This window comes from Peromyscus eremicus, chromosome X (assembly GCF_949786415.1).
Source record: "Peromyscus eremicus chromosome X, PerEre_H2_v1, whole genome shotgun sequence".
Lineage (NCBI taxonomy): Eukaryota > Metazoa > Chordata > Mammalia > Rodentia > Cricetidae > Peromyscus > Peromyscus eremicus.
In genome coordinates this window covers 120673886-120697040 of record NC_081439.1, presented here as the reverse complement: position 1 = coordinate 120697040, position 23155 = coordinate 120673886, and positions in this window count along the sequence as shown.

Below are 23155 nucleotides of genomic sequence, written 5' to 3'. Positions count from 1 at the left end.
ATCAGTTTCCAGCCCTGGTGCATGACCAGGCTTATTGAAGCAGGGGAAAGGAAGTAGGAATGGGTCTGAGCTGAGGAGCAAAGGCTGGGGATGGGAGGAGAGAGGAGAGGGGGATATGTGATTGGTGTGTAAAATGAATGGAAAATTTCTTAATAAAAAAGGGGAAAAAGCAAAAAAAAGATGTAGTGTTCTTATATTTTAATTTCTGATGTACATTTTTTTGGTTATTTTAGATACATTTATTAAAGGTAAAAAGTAAGATTATAACAGCAAAAATGTGAAAATATTAAGTATTGGATGACAATATTAAGTAAGTATAGTATATGAACCTTTCAGCGAATCTCCATTAGTTGGCCTCTAGGAATGAATATTTCATTGTAGGATAAGTATGAATTTTTTAAATTGCTTCACACCACACACACACCCAAAATATACTGTCATATTTCACATAACATTGATGACAGATTATGAAAAATGTGTCATTAGGCAAATTAGACATTGTGTGAACTATCATAGGATATTTAACTTGATGGCAGGTGGTAAAGGTTAAACCCCAAGACTATAGGATAGATCCGATCCTATTAAACTACTATTCTGTATAGGATATTATAGACTAATGGAAGCCAATGATAAGTATTGGTATCTATAAAAATGCAAACAGACAGGAGGTGAAAATCCTGTGTAAAATATAAGGTAAGGTATACCTTCTAGCTGACTGGGTGAGGGAATAAGGAGTATGAAAGTATCAGATATTACTATAAACTGTTCTATACTTTATAAATACTATAGTTAGGAAACAGTGAATCATTTTAAATAATTTTATGTATTTAATAATAAATTAATACAAACTTAGGTCTAAAAGTAAAAAACTGAAATTTTAGAAGTTCATAAAGTAAACATTACAGTTAAATCCTGTGCAAAACTAACACACACACACACACACACACACACACACACACACACACACACACATACACACGGACCTGAACCTACACATGGATGAATATATATACCCATCTTCTTCCTTTCATCTCTTTACATTGGAACTTCTTCAGAGTGAAGCACATGTGGTGCTGTCGTGTTCTGTTATAACAAGACCTCTTTCTGGATCACACCTGAGGACCTGCTTGAAGTTATTGCTGAGCAGGTGTCACTGTCTTGAAAAAGATATTGAAGGTTAATTTCTTTCTTTCATTTTCCATGACATATTTGCTTGTAAATTTACATGAGTTTGAGAACATCTTTCTCAATTGAGGAGACTCTTTCTGTGTTGAGATGTATGTTTGGGAACTTTGTAGGGGGGCTTGGTGAGGTACAGGAAAACTTCTGGTAACTAAATTTTCTACAGGTTCTTCTTCATATTTTTTTCTGGAGTTCTCTTTTATCTTGTCATTTCTTCATTTATGTGTTCCCTCTCCAAGTTCCAGCCGGTCCTTAATTCCTTAGGAAATGTGTTCAGGAGTTACTTATTTGAATTATCTTCCACAACCAGGTTAAATTGTTTACCATTTCACTCACAACATTATTGAATTCATATATCTCTACTCCTTGGAAAATCCTTTGAACTCATTGAAAAATCTAAGTTTTTTTTTTCCAGATGTCGTTCATGTACTCCTCTATGACAGTGTTCCATTTCTCTGCAAGGTTATTGAGGTAATAATAATATTTAAGTCTATAAATGTTACATAATTGACTTCTCAATGTTTTTTCTTGTCAATTGAATAAATAGCATGGAGACATATCTTCCTGCAATAGTATACTTAAAGGTTTATATGCTGTACAGTTGATGCATATCTGCAGTCCGAACACTTGAGAGGTTGAGGCAAAATGATTGCAACAAGTTGAAAGCCAACTTGGGCTACATATTCCAACCCCATTTTAAAGAAAGAAGAAAATCATAATGCCTTGATCCATTGATTAGACAAAAGGAAATGTTTGTAGAGTTTAAAGGTAGAAAAACTCTTTGATATGCAGATAAAGAATAATCAATCAAAAATGATGTTCCTAAGCATTGTAAACAGTATGCAAAACTGAAAAACAGATGTGATTCTGCAGTGTACTTCTCCAGTTCATTGGCATAGCAAGAAAAAAAGGTATCTTAGAGGAGACTCTCTATCCTCATTGACTTTTAGTTGTGTCTACAGTATGTTAATAGTGTGCACTTTCTGCTATCATTGAATTCCCTGGGGTTCTCTGTGTGCAGACCACATAGTGTTTCAAGTTTTAATTTGCAAACTTTATCATTCAAACTGGATCATGAGGTGATATTGTGTTCCCCAATATATCATGCACCCTAATAAATTTATCTGGGGTCAGAGAACAGAGCAGCCACTAGACAGACATAGAGGCCAGAAAATGGTACACTCACACCTTTAATCTTAGCCTTCTGGAGGCAGAGATCCATCTGGATCTCTGTGAGTTCAAAGCCACACTGGAAATAGCCAGGCATGGTGACTCATGCTTTTAATCCCAGGAAATAATGGCAGAAAGCAGAAAGGTGCATAAGGTGTGAAAACCAGGACCTAAGATGGTTAAGCTTTTAGGCTTTTGAGCAGCAATTCAGCTGAGAGCCATCCAATCTGAGGAAACAGGATCACCTGAGGAATTGGCAAGGTGAGGAAGCTGTGGCTTGTTCTGCTTCTCTGATCTTCCAGTATTCACCCCAATACCAGGCCCTGGGTTTATTTTTATTAATAAGAACTTTTAAGATTCTTGCTACAGGATCATAATTTGGTTTTTAATGGATGAAAGTTCTATCAAGTACTTGTTTAAACACTAGGGAGATTTATATGGTATTAATCTACCCTGAAGATTTTCCCTGGTAAGTAATTTTCATCTACAGTATGTCCAATTTTTAAAAAATTTCTCTTGTACATGTTATGCTAAGAGTTGGAGACTCATCATTCATTTTCATATTTTTTATGATTAAAAACACAAACCACAAATCTCAACATGCGTGACAGATACAGCTTATTTTAAACAGCTAAAACATTTTTGTCCCATTAAGATGTAAACAAGTTGCCACAAAGTATATGCTCTCTTTTTTTATTCATTTCTTTTTTTTGGAGGGGTGCTGTGGGATGTTCTGTATAGATTTATAGAAATGGATTAATTTAAGCTGTAAGAACAGTTAGCAAGAAGCCTGCCACGGCCATACAGTTTGTAACCAATATAAGTCTCTGTGTATACTTGGTCAGGTCTGAGGGGCTGTAGGACTGGCAGGTGAGAGAGATTTTTTCTGACTGTGGGCCAGGCAGGAAAACTCTAGCTACAAATGGCATCCAACGTGGTGGCAAGAGTTTCCACCTAAAAACTGAGAAAAAAGATTCTAAAACGGAGCTAAAAACAATTCCTAATTGTCTCTCTCAAATAAGTGGCAGCTGCCAGTTTGAACTACTGGAGGGTTCCTGGCATGTGCGCTCCACCTGCAGTATGGCGGGAATGAGGCCTCTGCAAGTGACACATTAAGCTGTATGGTGGATTTAGCCTTTGCTAGTACAAAACAAAACAAAAGGTTTCTGGACTACACACACGCTGCTTGGATAAAAGCATAGACCCACGATAGCTCCCAGAGCTGGTGGAAAACGTACCACGGCCATGTTGGGAAGCTGAGGTGGGCAGAGCCAGCAGCCACATCTGCTGCAGTTTAAAGCAATAGATTCACAATAAGGCAGATTCAGATGTAATAGTTTACAATGTATATAAAATATACGTAGGCTTGAAAGAGACAAAAAAGGTGATATATACAGTTATATAAACAAATACATAATTTTAAACAATAAAGTCTTTAAAGAGACAGTAAAATTAAAGATAATATAAAAAATAAGCCATGTGAAGATGAATATTACACAGAGAATCTGGATTATGTTGTCTTTGGGATTTTTAACTGCAGAAAAACATTTGATCGTAAAAGATTTTGAGTTAAACCAATATGTATATTTTAAAGATACCTTGACTTCAAAATTTGGATGTAAGGATGTGTTGCTTTGGGAAGGAGACTCTGCGTTTGTTCCCACAGAAAGCCAGAGGCTATGGATTTGTTCAAGATTAAGATACATCAGGTTTGACCAGCCAAGACCCCCTGAAAGGTCTCCGATGACACCATGGCCCAGATGATCCAATATCCAGAATGGTTTCAAGGCAACTGGCTCAGACAATACAGCCTCATGGACTATTCCATAATCCTAAAATTTTCTTTGTGTCCCCATAAGATACAACGCCCCCCTCCAGCAGGAAGTAGTAAGAGAAGCTACGCCCAAATTCCCAAATTATATGTAATTTTACTTTGTTAAGGTTAAAACCTTCCTTTTTGAAAAAAAAGGGGGAAGTGCTGTGGGATGGTCTGTATATCAGAAGTGTACCTGATTGGTCAAAAAATAAATCATTGATTGGGCAGTGGCCAGGCAGGAAGTATAGGTGGGAAAAGGAGGAGAATAAAGCTGGGAAGTGGAAGGCTGAGTCAGAGACACTGCCAGCCGCCACGATGACAAACAGCATGTGAAGATGCCAGTAAGCCACCAGCCACGTGGCAAGGTATAGATTTATAGAAATGGATTAACTTCAGCTGTAAGAAAAGTTAGCAAGAAGCCTGCCACAGCCATACAGTTTGTAACCAATATAAGTCTCTGTGTTTACTTGGTCGGGTCTGAGCGGCTGTGGGACTGGCAGGTGAGAGAGATTTGTCCTGACTGTGGGCCAGGCAGGAAAACTCTAGTTAAGGGTGGGGGGGTGTTCAATCTAAGTAATTTGATATTTTACCGTATGTGATATAGGACACTCATTTTGTTTAGTTTCATTGTCTTCAACATCACAGATTATTTAGCATCTTCCATTATTGTAACAGGAATTGTTAGAAGGTCTTGTTAATAATAATAAAAAAAAAAAAAACCCTGAGGCCAGTTATTGGGGTGAATGCTGGAAGATCAGAGAAGCAGAAAAAGCCACAGCTACCTCACCTTGCCAATTCCTCAGCTGATCCTGTTTCTGCAGACTGGATGCCTCTGAGTCCTCATCCAGAATGAATCTCAGCTGAACTGCTGCTGCTGGTAAGCCTGAAAGCTTAACCAGCCAAATGCTTCTAGTTTCTGGTCCTCGCGCCTTATATACCTTTCTGCTTTCTACCATCACTCCCTGGGATTAAAGTCTTGTTTTCTAGGATTAAAGGCATGAGTCACCATGCTTGGCTGTATCATTGAACACATGGATTTCTGCCTCTGGAATGCTAGGATTAAAGGTGTGTGCTACTACTGCCCATCCTTTATGTTTAATATTGTGGCTGTTCTGACTCTGACCCCAGATAAGTTTATTAGCCTGCACAATATTTTGGGGAACACAATACCAACACACATTATTTTTGTTGAATTCTGAATGTGGTATCTCTGGTACACTGGGACTTTCTTGATTGATAGCAAGCAAAGATTGTCACTGACCTTCCCACTGTGCTTTCTTTAATCACTTTGTTGTTTGTTGGTTTGTTCAATTGCTCTGTTGTATCACATGGCCATTTACTGGCAAACTTTGCTGAGTATTGTGTATACTTAGCAACTGTGAAGTTAAATCAAGCAGAAGAGAAAATGAGGCAATTAGGAGACAGTAAATGCAATGTATATGATTATTTCCCAACCGCAAGATACAGGCTTTTTAAATAAGTCTAAGGTATAAACTTGGAACTCAAACTACATAATTTTATACAGCAACATCATTAAGAGATAACATTATCATACCCATGTATTATGTAGTATGCTCTATTGCAGGTGCAATAATGTTATATAACTGAGAACACATTATGTTTGCTTACACAACCATCTCTACTTTTAATTCTAAATGTATATTAAAGAACTGTGGCAATGGTGGCTAATATCATTCCCATACATGGGTCAGTTCCTCTTTCACTAAATTGTCAGTGTAATGTTTATAATTATCATTAAGTCACTGTCTTATTGAAAGTTTCAGTGGCTTCTCATTGATACAATTAATTATAATCTTTATACATTTCTCCAAGTGCAACAGGTATTGATAAATGGGAGAAAGCAGAGAAGATGAATAAAAACAAATGTTTTGCATGGTCATGTGCTGAATACAGTTAATGTCTACACACACACACACACACACACACACACACACACACACACACATTCATATATATATGAGAAAGGCCAATGAGACTTTAAGGAAAAAGATCAAATACAACCAGTTTAGCCAATGACACTCACTTTGTGGTTTGTGAAAAATAAGTGTGTGCTATATTGGCTACTATTTAGTGATAAAGTTTATTGTACTCAGATAATTCCTCCATCATGAAAGCATAATTTAAATAATCAGCTAATTTATATATTTCTTCAATTAGACTTAAGGCATATGAAATGATGAAAGGACAGTACACCAAATTTAACAAAATTGCTCAGGGGTATGGAAATTTTATTTCTACAGTAAATTTGCACTCAGGTAGAACTCAAACTGAGTTCGTGTTTCTTTGCACCACACTGAGAAAAGTTTACAACACATCTAGCAGCAAAGTAAGTTTCTTCTAAACTCCCATGGCAAGACACTCACCATTTTAGCTATGGATCTTCTTTCTGTATCTTCAATGAAAAACTACTTTCTATTACAATGGATTGTGACTATTTGACTGTTTACGAAATTAATGGCACAAGTTGATAACAGCAGCCTCTTTACAAACTATTTCACCTTGGCAAAAACTTTGAATTTAGTACTAAATATCTGGAGACACTAGGAGCATAGGCCAAAGATAGATACTGTAGACCAGGATACATAAGGCAAACATGCAGAAGCTAATAAATTTCATGGTCTGGATGTCTGAAGTTAGAGAAACAGTCAATAATTCAGTGTTCAGAATGGCATAGCAAACTAGATTTCAACATGATAAAATGTTGTTATACAAGTAAATGAATACATATATGTATTATAACAGTAAGTGTGTGATTACATCCTGGTGTGTTATTAATTTTACCTGATCCATCTGGTGTAGAAGAGTCAAGCCATTCCTTAAAATTGTACAGGTTGGGAGCTCTCCCAAGCATTGAAAATTAATTTCATCTTAGGTGTAATTCAAATTGATACTAGAAGATGTCTCCAGCAATGATTTGAAACTTTTTAAAAAACCACACCAGGGCTCAAAGAACTGATTATTAGCATCTGCCATGGGTTTACAGCATAGAAAAAGGCATGAAAAATATTTATACAGTCTTGGCAAGCACAAACTTTAAAAAGAGAAAGCTTCTACTTGGTGAAAATGCCACATACAATCGCCAAAGAAAACAAATTTTAAAGTAGAGCCCAGGTTTTGGTGTTGCACTCTAGTTATGCTGACTATATTGGATAGCATTTACCTAATAACTGCATTTAATTTGTACAGTGCATAATAATAAAAATAATCACAGCCAGAAGCTCAATGAAGCTGAGGAAGGTGAAAATTGACATTTTTTCTCTACAACTGAGCTAAATCTTAATTTTTGCTTCATTCATAACCACATACCTAAAATATTTAAATGAACAAAAACACCTCCTTGCCTTTTACTTGAGGGCACAAGGGAGTTCTTTGCACAGTATCACATCTGTTCAGCGATGTGTAATTGTTCAGATGGTGTTGGTTTCCATTTCTTCCCAGGCTACATTGGCTACTGTACTAGCTAATGGAACTTCAGTGTTGTTGGTCCTTAAATGAGGACAAGCTGCTGTCAGAACCTGTACCAAAATAAGAAGAGAGAAGTGCCATGCATTTTCCTTGCATGCCACGTTGATAGCAATTTTGAAACAATTAAGGCAAATAATAAAAAGCACTTAAAAACAATATTTAAAGCCTCCCTGAGCATGTCATTACTTCAAAAAAATTAGCAACAGCAACAATACTTGTCCATACTGGCTTGTTTAGAAACAATGATATTTTTGTTATTACCTTTTTTATTTCTTGCTTTATTTTTTGAGATTATAACATAATTAAATTATTTCCCTCTGTCCTTTCCTCCATTCCCACCCTCCTACATACCTCCCTTGCTTGTTTTCAAATCCACGGCTCTTTTTCATTAATTGTTCTTATATACATATGTGTATGTGTATGTTTTATTTAATCTTTTCGCTTTACTGCATTTATGCAAAGTATAAGTAAAATCAGGATACTTTGGACTAATCCTAGTAATTAATAGAAAGGTGTCTAGAATTAGAGATCCTGGCACACAAGCTAATCTACCACTAAATGTTTAAGTACAAGAGGCAAGAATATATTCAACACTACAGGTTCAGTGTAGCAAAAATGAATAACATGGATTGGGGGTTTTAATGGTGTTGTTGTCACATACAATGGCTCATCTTCTTTGATAACTTGACTGTCTGGAAGCAACTAAAACATGAACTTCTGGGCACTTCTATAAGGAATTTTCTTGTCAGATTATTTGATGCGGGATGATTCACCCTAAATCTAGGTGACAGCCTCAATAAAAGGACAAAAAAGAAAGCTGTAATTACCCTTTCTTGCTATCACTCTCAATGGCAAGTTCATCTATTCTTCTGTTGAATTATTTCTTCAAGGGTATTGCAACTAACTACAAAATGTCAATGTTAACTGAGGGTATTCTCTAGGCCTTCAGTGCCAGATCAGGATTTTGGAGATACTCAAACCTGTGGTATGAAAAACTACTGGATTTTTTTGCCCCTCTGTGTGAGACAAACATTGAAGAATTACCAGAGGGACACCCTGTAAACCAATCTAGTAAATCCCACATCCCTGGGGAAGTAATACTAGGAATAGAAAGAATGAACACTCAGAAATAAATTACAAAAGACAAAATGATTAAATATGGAAAGAATAACAAATATATTATTCATTTACATATGAATATTACAACCACTTACATATTGTACCAAGAAGGTTTCAGATAAGCTTTATTGGGGTGCATAAATAAAATATCACCACAACACATGGCTATTCATTCCATCAATTCTGTTCCTTTAGATAATCCTGACCAAAATACCATACTTTTTCAATTCCCAGGACATAAGTACATATAGCTATTTTCTCTTTTGATAAATATGTGGTGAAAATAGTTAAATAGCATATGAGATATCACACAATTAGGTAACTAGTGTTGGGATAGAAGTATCATTCTTCTCTGTTAATGGGCTTATTTTACTTGCCTTTGCTCTCGTAGACTGACTGTTATTGAATAAAGTAGTGATGACAAAGACAGAATTTAGAAAAGTTTATGATTGATCTAGGAGTAGACAGTGATGGAGAACTACATAAATTTCATACTATAATTTCAGGACTGTTGAACATTAGAGTGGATTTTTATAATTATCCAGATGTTCACTATTGGTAGTGGGAAGGAGAGAGTGTGGAGGCATGATTTACACCTTGTAAATGGAACTTGTAAACACAGGAGAAGAGTCCAAATGGATAAAAAATAAAGTGGGATTCTGAAGTGAATGGGTTTGTTTTGATTTTAAAAGTAAGAAGTTCAAGCAGAGATGTAATTCTAGGAAGAGAAAAGAACAAATATTTGAGAAATAAAATACCAAGAACCAAATGATCAAATACATAAAGAATAACTAAATTAAGAGGAAGAGAAGCAGATAATACTCATCTTGGATTCTGGGTGACTAAGAATTTATACAATTTATACAAATAAACATGGAAATCAATAAGATCTACTTAGAGGTAATACAACAATATCCAAATAAAGGGTGAAGACTCCTTGCTAGATTTCTTACTTCGCTTGATCTTGGCCCTGGATGCAATCCCAAGTATCATCTCCCAAAATACAAAAGAAAATTCGATAATGTGAAATTTTAGGAATTATATTTTTTTTTTGCTTTTCTATTAAGTTGAACCATCAGATGTACAAAGGTTAATACTCTTCATTTGCTGTAAGTCAAAGTGATAAATAATGTTAATGTGTCAAAAATTTTAAGGAAGTCTCAGTGGGTATAAAGATGATTGAGGCAAAATAATGAAAGAGATTTCAATGTAATGATTCCTCATATAGAGTAAAGCATTGTTAGAAACAGTAAGAGAGAAACAAAATGTATGTGAACATGTCTTGATTTCGAAGGTGAGAAATGAACGGGAGGAGAATCTGTTTAATTTTAAACTTGTAACATGCTTGCACATTGACAATATGTTAAAAACTAGACATATTTAGAGCACATCAATACTTTAAGAGACATGTAGAACACAGGAAAATCAATCAGGAAAGCAGAAGCACTGCAAGCTGGCCATACTAAGAAGTGTTCTGACACTTGTGAATGCTACTCAGAGACTTACCCTTTATCTAAATCAAGTTGTCACTTCTGGTTGAAGGCCATGAAAAGTATTTTGTTTGTTATTTAATTCAGCAAACATTTGAGAGATTTTTATTGCTCTCCTCCTATTGAGAATTGTCACTGCTGTGTCTTACTTGATTTATTATGTGGGCCATGTCTTGTTTTAGGCTCTATCAGTGGTGCAGTGAAGATGCCAGACTGTGTCTTTGCTCTCATGAACTCTACTTGCAATGGAAATTTGTAAAATAAAAATTAAGCACTATATGTGTTGTACATTAAACTATAGAAGTTGAAGACTGCTCTTTTATAGGAAATGAGATAAAAAAATTTCCTATAAAGATTCTATACTCAGAAACCAGAATAATACTAAGGAGAAAACTAAACTGAGCCCTATAAAAATATCATTCCAGATACAGGCAATTGCTAGAGGAGAGAAATCTAGAAGTTTTGAGGAATAGTAAAAAGGCTGAAATGAAATAAGGAAGAGAGTTGTGGGTACAATGAAAAGTAGACATGGTTACATCATACCTTAATAGGGAATGGTAAAGACTAGATTTTACTATGAGTGAACTAGAATACAGCTGAAAGTATCTGAGCAATAGAGACGTGATCAGGTTTTAAGAGTTTGAGAAATCTTTCTTCCTGAAGAAATTAATTTAATGCCCTGACTAATGAAGGTAAATAACCAGAGAATGGGAAAATCATTTCAAAAAGCAGATGAAATTCAGTGAACATTGAGTTCAACTAGACTCATAGAACTGGGTAGAAACATTTTCATGAATATGGCGATAAGAATGGGCATAGTCGTGTGCGACTGTATTTCCAGCATTTGGCAGGAGACAAAAGTTTAAAGTCATCCTCAGCTACAAAATGAGTGGTAAAGTCAGCCTGTTTTACATGAGGTTCTACATCAACTTAATGAGAGTAGATAAATAAGTAAATAGAGAAATGTAATTTAAGTCAGTTTATAAATTTGATATTTTATTTAAAAAATATTAATAGTAATCTATTATTAATTAGAATTTTCCTTTTACTGGCAGTAAGTATACATATACTACAATTTTTAAAATTCCAATGTTTAATTTTTTAATTTTTTGAGTTTTCCAAATGCATATTTTATTTACATTATTTCTACTCTCCCCACTCATTCTTTGTGCTATACACTCCTTCTCACATCCATTACATTTCTTCTTAATTATTAGTATTAACACAATAACCTTAAATTATCAATAAATGCAACAATAATGATTCTACCTAATTATCAAGTTCCCAAATTTTTTTTAAAAGACAAAGATTATCATCAAAGAATAAATGATCACACTGTTTACCCTCAAGTTTCAGGGAGCATTGCAGAAGAGGAGGTAGAAATATTTTAAGAGCCAAATATTTAGGAGGACTGCTGAAAGCTAATGGATTCTGCATACAAGAAGGCCATTGAGTCCATGAACTAACAGATCTTGTATAGCCAGCCACAGTCACTGTTAGGTCCAAAGTGGGCCCTCAAAATGGCAGTGACAATGACAATGGCGCAAATGACAGTCTGGGCTCCATTCAGGCCAAACTCAAGCAGAAGGATTACTATTGGGTGAACAAAAACTTGAACTTAGCATTCCTCAGAAATCTCATGAAGTCAGGTTCTGTTTGTCAGAAAAAGAGATCACTTCTCTTATCCACCACCAACTACTTCTGGCAAAGAGCATCTCCTTCGTCACTAACCCAAGCATTCTGCACTAACTCCCAGGCTGGCTGTTCTGTCCTGCACCACTCGTCCTGCCACTAACTGTCCCCATAAAACTGACAAGGTTTTTCCTTCCAGACTCTTCTCTGCCCCCCACCCCAAACCCTATCCAAAAGCAGCTCAGCAGTGTGATTCCCAAAATCAGATTTTCTTTCTGTCCATGCTGTGGTCTACTTTAGTGACCTGGAAGGATTTGGAGTAGGCAGTAAAGGTTGGATAAGATATTATGCATACATGCATAAAATTCTCAAAGAATAAACTTAAAATACTGTATTTTAAAATAAATTATTTTATCTTTTATTTATTCACTGTATACTTGTATGTGTTTCTTTGAGAATTTTATACATGCATATTATATGAATTTATACTATATGGAATTTTAGATATGTGATTTAGCTAATCATTTCACAGTGTATATATATCACCTCATATTTTATACTCTGATCATATATAATTTTGGAGAACTATACCAAAATAAAGCTAGGAAAAAAGCATAAATGGGAATAAAAAAACATAATAAAAAGCATCTTATAAAAATATGGGGGGGGGCTGGGAAGATGGTTCAGTAGTTAAAGCATTTACCTTATAAGCAGCAAGCATGAAAACCATACTTCAAGTTCCAAGAACCCAAGTAAATGTCATTTCAGCACTTGTGATATTTTACTTGTGCTCTAACAAATAAAGCTGGCCTAGAGATCAAAGGAAAAAGCCAGCCACTATATTAAACATAGAGACCAAACAGTGGTGGAACACGCCTTTAATCCTAGCATTCGAGAGGCAGAGATTCATCTGGATCTCTGTGAGTTCAAGGCCACACTGAGAACAGAGCCAGGTGTGGTGGCATATGCCTTTAATATCAGTGCTAGTTAACCATAGAAGTCTAGAGGTCTATAAGTCAGACAGGAAGTGATAGAGCTGGGCGGAAAGAAGAAGTGATGTAGCTGGGCAGAGAGAGGAAGCAAGATGCCAGGGCAAAGAAAAGTAGATAAGGCGTGAGTATACAGGAAGTAGCTCTCTCTTGGGCTGAGGATTTCCTAGCAATAAGAAATTGTGGCTGGCTTGTTCTATTCCTCTGATCGCTCAGCTTTCACCCCAATATCTGGCCCCAGGTTTTCTATTAATAAGAATTTTGAAGATTCATATTACAAACACTCACAGTGCACATATGGTGTGATACTCTGAGTATTAGAGTGCTGAGGGTACAGTGGAGAGACCCTTCCTCAATGAATAATATGGACAGAAATCAAAGACAACTCCTTACATTAGTCAACCACAGGCCCTAACATGCACGCAAACATACATGCACTGGCACACATATGTTCCTACACACATGTACACATGTAAGAACATGTGTATGCAAATGCATATGCAAAAACACATACATACACTTAAAAAAGCAAAAAGAAAGAACTTAGGAAGAGTAAAAACAAAACAATGTCTAAAAATCTGTTACATTTCTTAGAAAAAAATATTCTGAGTTTTTCATTTGTTATATCCTGTGATGAGCAACTTATAATGAAGAAATATATGAAATAAATATTATTATATAACAACAATTATACACAGAAATATATGGAAAGTAAGCAGAGAAAATGACAGTCAGATACAGAACTATATGTAACCAAAATAATCATTTATATCAATAAAGTACATAACTTATAATGAAAATTTTCAATTATGAAGGTTTATGTGTTATCATTACATTAAAGCATAAGAACATGACAGAAGTTCTAAAAATTTTATGTAGTATTATATGGCATGTAGTAAGTAGGTGCACAATAAACATTTTTATATGAGTGAAAAATTACAAATATATATAATATATAAGCACACACTTATTTTATCTGATTATAAATAACATTTACCCATTACACATGATGTTGTAAATTTATATTAACAGTAAGGTAATTTTACTTAATATTTTATAAATATAATATTAAGAGTTAAAAGTCAATAAATATAAAAATACAAATAACATGTTGACCTCTGTGAAGGAAAATCATATATATATACATATATATGTAATATATATACATATATATGTAATATATATATATCAAGCAATAACATCACTGATTTGAGTAGTATTTATTCAGTTAATATTTATATTAATATATCTGCCAGATTTTCTAAAATCCACAAATATATTTAGTCAGATAAATGCAGTTATTAAAAATTGATAGGGATATCTAGAGTAAAAATGTTCTTTAATCTATTATAAACACTCCATGGATTACATGCAAAGCAGAAATAGGACATAGTACACATATTGATGAACAAAAACGTTTCTGAAAAAGTCCACTAAAATATTCTTAACACTAGTCAAGTACCTTCAATTAGATTTAATCATTTACATTGATTTTATTCTGTTGTAATAGTCATCTGGAACTATACCTGAAAAAGTTGGTCTGGAAACATACAAACTCTATGTTTAGAATACAGTGAAGGTTTTTTGCATGCCCATATTTAGTGCAAGAGAGTAATAGTATGCTTGAGATCCTGGATTTACTGAATTATTAAAATAATCCATTTTATAGCCCATTGCAAAATGGATTATCTAAAAGAAGTTTGTCAGGGTAATATTGTGCAGTAAATATAAGGTAGATAATCCATATAAAAACTCTAAATTAGATATCAGTATTGCCACTTGGTTACATATTAGTTAAGGCACATTTCTAATGCTAGTAGCTAGGGCAGGAAAAAATTAGACTCTTATTTTAACTTACAAATATTTCAAGCCATAGCCCCAGACTAGTGGAAGCCAAGTGGTAATACAAAGATAAAAAACTAAAATGTTATAAAATCTGTAAATGGCAAAAAATATAGTTTGGCAAGAAGACAAATGAAGAAGCTGATAGGTTTGAGTGTAGGAAGGAATAAATGAAAGATGATAAATACTGAGCAGATGTGAGGTGACTGAAGATGAACAGTATCCTGGGCTCAGTGACAATCTGACATGAAGCAAATGGGAAAATGAGAGCAGTTTGATGGAGTGTTTGGAAGATTCTACCTCCGACAATATAAAACAAAAGAGATGATGAAACTGCCTAAGCTCACTGGGTGGACATAAGTGGTTAATGAAATACGGTTCACAATGTCCTTGACCTTAGTAAGTAGAAAACCCTTAGCCTCATAATGGCATTGCAAGAAAAGACTGGGAAATCATCATTTCTGCTGTTTGGTGCATGTCACTGCCAGAGTGGTTTAGCAAATTTCACCAGTTATTACAGGCTGGCAGATCTTTCAGTGCCCAGCATTTTAAGCTGAATAGCATTGAAAAATAAAGTGATCATTTTTGGTCATATTGTGATTGGCTTTGAAAATGAAGTTCTTGTGACTAGATCTCAAATCAGTGTCATGTGTGTTCTCTTGAGACTCAGAGGAAACTAAAGATGACTGCATTGAATACTGGTGAAATTATTGCCTTGGAATCTTACCAGCAGCAGATGGGAAAGAAATTATATTTTAAATACTATATCATTTCCAAACAAAAGTTGTCTTTTTAGCATCAAATGTTGCTCCTTAAAAGTTTTATTCCCTCCATTAGTGGATTTTTTTTTTTTCTGAATCCAACAAAAGAAGATATATCCATTTTAGCATGAATTTTAAAATCTTAATCAGGGTTTATAGTGGAAGGTTGAGACTCAAAAACACAAAAACTCAGAAACACATATAATCCATTTAAACTTGACAAATTGTTAGATGATAGTGTGAATGCTGGATACTGTCTTTATTTTCCCCTAGTAGTTTATCTATGTTCCTTGTTCTGAGAGAAGAAAAAAAACTGACTACATCTTCATTATTGACACTATTACTGGCTGCTGAGAACAATAAAAACCTCACCCCTTAAAGAAGAACAATCAACTCTCCTTTGTATATTTACTATAAATGGAAGTGCTGTCACTTGATAATCAAAGAAATGGGGGGTTTTGATTCATTATTTTGTGTGCTAAAAGAAATTTAATTTTATAAATCATTAATATTCAAATTCAATTGATAGCATTTCTCTAATTGTTAGGGAAAGAGATTTGTCAAAGGTACTAAATGTAGCAGAACATTTTTAGAACGTACAAGTGGAAAGCATTATAAATTCTTTATTACTCTGTTTAGTTTCTAGAAGGGAGAAAAATATTTCTGCTACCTATTTATTATTGAACTAATATAAAGTTCCTATCACTAAATCTAACAAAATAAGACTTTTATTGTGAGATATGTGATAGAATCACAGTGAAGTATCAGTAAAAACAATAACTAAAGTTTAACAACCATACCAAAGGCAAAATGAAAAACCACTGGATAATATTAGAAATCAATATTTAAACAGCAATAATAAACTGTCTAATAAATATATAATATGAAACCAAATCATAAGCATTATCTCTTTAAGATTAAATATCTTAATTATAATAAAACATTAAAAGCATTAATCTCTAAATATTAGAATTAGGGAGAAAAGAGAGAACTTATGAAATCAAAAAATAATTGTGTATTTAACATAGAGAAATAATAATAATAATATTTGACATATCCAGCTAGGCTGGGTAAAAGGATGGTTGGTTATGGACAATATTAACACATTATAGACCTGATATAGTGGCATTACTAAAGTATTTTTAAAATTTCACAACTTAAGATAAATTATAAAATAATACATTAAAAAAGGTTGAAGTAATAGAAATCTAAAAATTCAGGAAAGAATAAAAGCTAAGTATTACAGTCAGAAAAAAATTCCAAGTAGTTTTACACTTGTTAAATTGAAGGACTATGATATTTAAACTACTCCAGAGACTAGAGAGAAAAAAAAATCTTCAGATTTTTTTGTATCATAACCCTGCTAACAAAATCTGCTTCAACAGACAAGAAAGAGGATAAAGCCATCTCTTAAGAATAGATCTACCATTTCTGACATTATAGCATATACCTATTATTCTAGCACTCAGGAGGCTGACACTGGAAGATTTCCACAAAATTGGCTAGAGCAGACTAGCCAATTTTGTGGAAATAGTGAAATAGTGAGGAAATAGTGAGTAGCGTGTTAGTTATTACTAACACAGTAAAATTTTGTCTTCAAATAAAAAGGAAGAAAAAGAGAAAAATGCCACATAAAAATTAAGCCTGGCCGGGCGGTGGTGGCACACGCCTTTAATCCCAGCACTCGGGAGGCAGAGCCAGGCAGATCTCTGTGAGTTCGAGGCCAGCCTGGACTACCAAGTGAGTTCCAGGAAAGGCGCAAAGCTACACAGAGAAACCCTGTCTCGAAAAACCAAAAAAAAAAAAAATTAAAAAAAAATTAAGCCTTTGAAATTCTAAATTATATTTAACTAAAATGCATAGAGAAATGTATGATTTATTTTCTTTAAAAATAGAGCAGGTTAAATTTAAGGAAACCTTTCCATCTTTATCACAGTATAATTGCCAAAGAAAATTCAATATACATAAGTTATATAAAGTGATTATTTAACTTGCATATAAATTGTGAAATGATTAGCACAATCAAGTAAATGCAACCCCTCCTACAGTTATATTTCTTCAGTAATTACAATTATGATTCTGTTGCTTAGCAAATATCAGTTGCATAATAAAGTATTACCATTGGTCATCTAATTGTACACTGTCTCCCAGATCTTTTTCCCATTATATTTGAATTTACACCCTGATAAAAAGCCTCTTTTACCTGCATGTGGGTACCAGCATTCTACATGCTACCACAAGAATTAAAATACTTTAGATTTGGGGACCATGTTGGTGCTTGAGGGCCACGCTGGTCTGAGTGGCCTGCTGTTGCCACCTGGAGTCATGGTGATATCTAGGCCCAGCTGCTGCTGAGGGCCGTGTCTGTGTCTGTGGTTCTGCTGCAGCTGGGGTCTGTGTTGATGTCTGTGGCCATAAGAATTATGCATGATTAAATCTGAAAGTCCAGGCTGAGCCAGCCCTGACTTTCACTGGCCCTGGGAAAGCTGTCTCTGCCCCTTGCTAGACACTACAGCAAGAGAGCTGGCACCAATCCTCATGAGAGAGCTGGACCTCATGACTCAGTACAGGAGAGCTGCACCCCCTGCACTCTGGATAGATGGTCCCACCCTTCACCATGGGTGTGGGAGAGCTGGCCCTGAGAGCATGGAACTGGCTCCACCCCTCATCTGAGGAGGGTTGGCACTAGGGGCCAGATTTGACCAGCTCAAATAACCAGGCCCATATCCAGGGCCTTGCTTTTTCCCACCCTAACATCTACCACATCTATGACGTACTGGGGCATGCGAAGAAACTGTTCCTGCAGAATGACACCCACAGGATCTCCATGACTCAGGGTAGCCATGGGATAGCTGACAGGAGATTCAGAGACGGTCCAGTGAAATGGTGTAGCAGAAACAAGAGGCCTTGAACCAGACCAATGACTCATTACAATGAACATTTGCTAGTAAAGCTGATTGGACAAAGGGGATACTGTATGACACAACATGCTGGCTCCCGATGCCAGTAAGATGAAAAAGTGGGAAAGATAGAGGAGCAAGTTAGTTTTTTGTGTGGTTGGTTGTTTGGTTTGGTTTTAATCTTGTTTAATTTTCTGTTTTTGGAGGGGGATGCTGCAAGACCAGATATGGAGGGACTGGGAAATGAATGGAATTGGGGTCATGATGTGAAATTCGCAAATAATCATAAAAAGGTATGCTAAAAAATACTTTAGATTCCATATAACAAGGAGATGATCATATTTCTACTAGTCATTTTGTTTTACCATGTGCCAAAATTATTGATTTATATATAATTTGTATATAATATCAATCTTCCCTCATTACATATTTAAAATAATTGCTATTATAATTCTCATTAAGTACTATGTATCAACAAAACATAATAGTTATGTTTCTATTAACAGGTTTGCTCTTTAACTTTTTAATTTTATTATTTTTAATTTATGTATTATGTATACAGTGTTATGTATACACTATCTGCATGTATCCTTATAGGTCAGAAGAGGGCACCAGATCTCATTACAGATGGTTATGAGCCATCATGTAGTTGCTGGGAATTGAACTCAGTGCTCTTAAGTGCTGAGCTATCTCTCCAGCCTCTGATCTTTATCTTTTATACTACAGTTAAAAATGATTTGCTCACTGCCACATTTGAGAACTATGTATCTAACTACATTTATCACTAACTTCATATTTATATATGTTAGTTTGAATTTTTCCTGAAAATGCTTCCTTTAGCATTTTAACTAAAAGTGAATAAATAAACATGCTGTTAGATGTCTTTCTGTATGCTGTGAATATGTATGGCTCTCACTAGATTAAAAAGTAAAGCTGTATTGGCCCATGGCAGGGCAGGATAAGGTTAGGTGGTACATTCAAACTGAAGACAAAGAAGGGTGGAGTCAAAAGAGATGCTAGAAGTTGCCCAAGGAGCAACAAGATGCCAACAGATGGCCACGTGGCAACATATAGAATAATAGGAATGAGTTGAATTAAGTTGAAAGAGCTAGCTAATATAAGCTGAAGCCCTAGGCCATACAGTTTGTAATTAATATAAACCTCTGAATGATTATAAGTAGCTGCAGGTCTATAGCCCATTTTTAATTGGACTGTTGGGTATTTTGATGTCTAATTTCTTGAGTTCTTTATAAGTTCTGGATATCAGCCCTCTGTCAGATGTGGGGTTGGTGAAGATCTTTTCCCATTCTGTAGGCTGTCATTTTGTCTTGTTGACCATGTCCTTTTCCCTACAAAAGCTTCTCAGTTTCAAGAGGTCCCATTTATTGTTTCTCTCAGTGTCTGTGCTACTGGTGTTATATTTAGGAAGGAGATCCCCAAGGCAGTGCAACCAGGACCTGTCCTTGGTGCATGAGCTGGCTTTTTGTAACCTAGGGCCTATGCTGAGACACTTTGCTCAGCCTTGGTGTAGAGAGGAGGGGACTGGACTTGCCTCAACTGAATCCACCAGGCTGAGCTGACTCCCCAGGGGAGACCTTGCCTTGGAGGAGGTGGGAATGGGGGAGGGGTAGATTGGGGAGAAGGCTGGAGGGTAGGAGGAGGGAGGACAGGGGAATATGTAGCTGATATGTAAAATTAAATTAATTATAAAATAAAAATGTTTAAAAAAAAAAGAATAAGTGGCTGCAGGAAAGCAGGTGGGAGAGATTTGTCCCGACTGCCAGGCTGGGCAGGACCAGGGAAACTTCTTACTACATAAACAAATTAATTAAATCAAATTCATATGATTCTTGTGGAAAATATGTAAGAATATTAAAGGGACACATTCAGTAACCATTATTGAAATGTGATATTAAAACAACCAAAAATAGTATGCAAACAATAAAATGTAGCAAGACGTGTGCCATAAAACTCCATTTCTAGAAATAATAGGTGAGTGGTAAAAGGAAGTATATATGTTGACCAATCTTCAATGACAAGTTAACTCAACTTCAAGACATACAGAGAACCTAGTTTTGGTTGTATCTGTGGAGTTATTTTCAGAAACATTTAGTTGAAGCTAAAAGTCCAAGTTTTAGCTAAATGTTTCACTAAAGTCTAACTTGCTGAGATTGATGGATTTATTGGTCATTCTGTATTGAAGAGATATGTACTCCATATAATCAGCCATTACTTACTGATTTCATCTAGTAATGGAGATTAAACATCTCCTGAGGGTCAGAATTCCTCTTGTTGCTAACAGTGTTATTCAGTTGTTTCTACCATATCAGAAGCTGAGGTACATGTTTATCTTTATTATAATCTCATTTATGTTATAGTTTAGCCACCTCCCCTTATGGGCTTTTCTGGGAGCTTGCAGGAAGAAATAACCTAAAGTGAATATCTGGTCCATCACACTTTGGGAGAGCAGAAAAGTGTTACCTTGCTCCATGAATACACCACCAACCTCCTAAATATTCATAAAGCATGTAAAATCCACAATTCAGAACCCACTGAATGCCCCCCTGTTTAGGACAGCCCACTCCAATTTTTGGAGTACTTTGCTTTGCTTAATCAAGTTCTGCTTAAACTGTCAAAAAATAAGGCCTTACATATATTAGGCAATTGCTCTATAAGTGAGCAACAGTCTCACAGCCTTATCTGGGTATTTTTAATTTTATTTTCAGACATGGTTTTACTAAGTTACCCAAGTGGACCTTGAACTGATATTGTGTAGCCCAAACTAGCGTTGAACTTGTGAGCCTCTTAATTCAGCATTCTCATTAGGTCTTGTGCTGGATGTGTTAATTTGAAACAAGCTAGAGTCATCTGAGAGAAGATAACCTCAAATGAGAAAATGTCTCCATAAGACATCTCTGTAGGCAAGCCTATGGGGGTATTTTCATGATTAATTGTTGGTGTGGGAGGGCCCAGCCCATTGTAGGAGGTGCTACCCCTGGGGAGATTGGTCCTGGAATGTATAAAAAAAATTGAGCAATCCAGGAGGAGCAAGTCAGTAAGCAGCATTCCTCCAGGGCCTCCAGGTCACTGTCTTAAGTCCTTGCCAACTTCCCTTTACGATTGATTGCAATGAGTACATGTAAGATAAAATAAATGCTTCCCTCCCCAAGTTTCTTTTGATCATGGTGTTTTACAGCAGTGTTAGAAACCTAAGAAGGTTCATAATGCAGGTGTACATCACCATGCCAAATATACTTTTTAAAAAACAAGTACTGCTCTTAATATGTTGAATTTCTGTTCTCAGAATCACTTTTAACTTCACTTTGTACCATGTCATGATTTTATTCATGACTTTTTTATAAATATAGAAAAAGGAATGCTTAAGCAAATAAGCAACTTAGAGAATTGAATGGTTTTAAAACCTAAAATGTCTCAATTGCATAAAAGCACATTCTTTGTTTTTCTACATGTTACACTTTTTTTTTTTTTTTACTAATTACGTTAAAGGAAAGATATAGTAAGTGATTTCAGAAATCAGAAATTTTTTTCATATGTTTATTGGATATAATATTTTGATAGAATATGTTTTAATCATATATTTTCCCCTTTCCCCAATTCATCCCAGATTATCCCCAATTCCCTATCTGCCCAATTTTAAAGTTCTTTTTATTTTTTCTTTTTATTTATTTATTTATTTTGTTTTTGAAGACAGGGTTTCTCTTTGTAGTTTTGGTGCCTGTCCTGGATCTCGCTCTGTAGACGAGCCTGGCCTCAAACTCACAGACATCCGCCTGACTCTGCCTCCTGAGTGCTGGGATTAAAGGCCTGCACCACCACCGCCATGCTGTTCTTTTTTATTTTCAAAAAGAAATAAAAAAAAATGACAAAACACATTTAAATAACAGAAAAAGCACAGACACATTAAAAACATGGAGTCTATTTGCTATTGGACACCTACTCCTGAGCGTGGGTACTGCCCTGGAGTGTATTGAAGAGAATTGATTTTCCAAATTTCAGCAGATATCAATTGTAAATGCCCTTTTGGTTAGGGGTGCAATTTTGTCCCTACTTTGCCTTCTCCGTGTTCAGATTTTGTATGGTTTGAACTTGTAAGTTTCTTGTGACTGCCATTACAGATTCTGGAGTTCATATGTGCATAACACCTCTGGCTCTTACTATCTTTTGGCCCCTTCTTGCTCATAGATCTCTGGGCCTTTAAGAGTTTGACAAATGCATCCCATTTGCACCTAGCATTCCAATATGTCTCATTCTCTGAACATTGTCCAGTTGTGGGTCTCTTGTGTTAATTGCCATCTACTGCAAGAAGAAGCTTCTTTAATGGAAGTTGACAGATGAATTCATATGAGAATAGCAATATGTCATTGGAAGTCAATTTATTGCTACATTCCTTTACTAGAATAATAATAGTAAGTACTCGTATAGAGACCATGACCTGGATTCTATCTCATGCTGTGGGTCTTAAATCCAATTTAAAATTCTTGGTTACTCCCCAAACATTCGTGCCACTATGTCTTCAAGATATGTCACTATTGTAGGTTGTAGGGTTTATATCTAATTGAGATTGATGATTACTTTTCTCCTCAAATAGCATGCAAAGTGCCCTCTAGCACCCTCAATACTAATCAGTAGAGGCAAAGCTTCTAGATGGGTACCAGCTCAATTTCTGCATGTTGGATGGCATAAGTAAGTGGTGTCTTCAGCAATAGGGCCTTTCTGCCAAATTGTGGAGGCTAACAAACAGCATTGA